We start from the raw sequence: 2,060 nt of genomic DNA, 5'->3' as shown, positions 1-2,060 counted from the left end.
GTGGAGACTCGGTTTCCCCACCGGTAAAATTATAGGCTCACACGAGACAATCTCTATGGCTCTAGCTGGTTCCAACATTCTCTTATCCTCCACCGCAGCTGTCATTTATAAGTATTTCCTGAACGCTATACATACAGACTCTCCAGGCACATGTAGGGTCTGTTTCCTAGTCTCTGAAAGCTCCTTTATCTATGTAAAGTTCTCTCCCATCAAGTTCTCACAGAAGCCCGGCCAGTCAGACAGATGGGGAATGGTTCGCAGTGCTTCGACTGGCCCCAGGACACAGCGCAGGGCTGGGACCCGTCCCCAGGCCTCCACTGCCCAGGTGAGCATGTGTGCTGTGCCCACCACACATCGCCTGAAGCATCAGTCCTGGGACACCTGCCCCTTGAGCCCCATGACGGTCACCTCTGCAGAGGAAAGGCCTGAAGAATACCTTTGATTTAAGGAAAGTGGTCAGGAATAATGTGAACCCTGAAAGCGCCAGACCCCAAAATGAGATGGGCTTCTCAATTCTCAGTGCTCCACTGCCCTTGTCACAGAGCAAGCTTGGTCGTAAGGAGGCAAGCATGGCTGCTGGAGCCATCAGCCCTAAGGGCCTTCCTGTGACCTGACAGCTGGGAGGACACCATCCTACTACCCTGGACAAGGCTGTGTCCCTGTGGCTGGGCCACCAGGAGTTACAGCTCCTGAGGAGTGAAGGGTGGTGTGCTCACGACACAGTTCACTTAAAAAAAAAAGTTTCTTGCCTTTTTGGTTCACCCTCTGCCGTGTGATTTGGGGCCAGGCATTTAACTTCTCTGAACCTGTTTTCCCATCTGGAAAACCGGTATAACCATCCCCATGGCACTAAGTCGCCACGATCACTTATAAATACACCAGGCCTGCCCTGGCGGGAGAGAAGGGCTGAGGCGGTCTCAGAAAGGGGACCGAGGCTCTGCTCAGGACTTTCCTCTCGCGACGTTGCTGCTCGTGTGGGTTCTGGAAGTGTGCGGTCACCACACGTTGTAGCTCTCATCCGACTTTTTAAAATTAAAACGATCGCTCAGTTTAATCTCAGAGGAGTCGGTGATCTCCGTCACGGCAGTGACACTAGTGTGGTGGGTGGTGTCCTGATAAGAGTCACGCAGGTGTGGCGGCCCAGAAGGAACTGTCTTCCCTACCTGTGTGCCCAGTGGTGTCCCTGGCCAGGTCGCTTCCCTCGCCATAAAACCATCAGATTGGCCCAGGTCACCTGAGGCTCCTCCCAGCTCAAACATGCCAGGATTTTCTGACTCAGAAGCATAAATCATTAGGCCAGGACTTTTAAAAAAATCCTATTGAGAATCTGAGCTCTAGAGTGTTAATATCTTCTTGTATGACTTTGGAAATGGGAGATTATTTCATCCTAATGAAAACTCGTGTGTCTGTTATACAACAGGATTTCTGTGTTTGACTTTGTAAATCCAGCCAGATTAACATAAATCTATCTAGGTAAAGTCTGATTTTCTAAGAGAGTTTTGTGAGGAATTCTCCATATTATCTTTGCATTTTATTTGTAAGATTCGATATATATAATGGACTATATATGGGGTATATACAATGTGTAGGATATTTACTATATATATACACAATGTATATAATATATATACTTATTTCCTATTCGTAAGTGACGAAGCATAAAAATATTTTAAAATAACACCTACGAGCACATCACTAAAAGAAACAGCATAACGGATCCCACTGAGAATGCAGTAGGCTCCTCCCCGATCCTGTACCTTTTCACCTACCAAAGAGAACCACCCTGATTTTGTATTTCTACATGATTACAAGGTGAATTCCTTTCTAACTGCCCCCTTCCACTCTCCCAATCCGAATCTCCTCTCGGCCCCCTCCCCACCGTGAAGTTTGGCTTGTATTTAATGCAATCACCTTCTTGCTTTTTGCCATCATTTTATTTCTCATGTACGTATCACTAATTAACGCATTGTCAACGTTTTGAGCTTCGCTATTTCCTTAGCAGCTCTCTGCCGAGTCTTTCCAAGCATTTCAGAGATACTGGGCCGCCCTCTGCCAAATCT

The sequence above is a fragment of the Pteropus vampyrus genome, unplaced genomic scaffold (genome assembly GCF_000151845.1).
Source record: "Pteropus vampyrus isolate Shadow unplaced genomic scaffold, Pvam_2.0 Scaffold652, whole genome shotgun sequence".
Taxonomy (NCBI): Eukaryota; Metazoa; Chordata; class Mammalia; order Chiroptera; family Pteropodidae; genus Pteropus; species Pteropus vampyrus.
The sequence above is the reverse complement of the archived record's forward strand: the minus strand, read 5'-3'. Positions refer to the sequence as shown.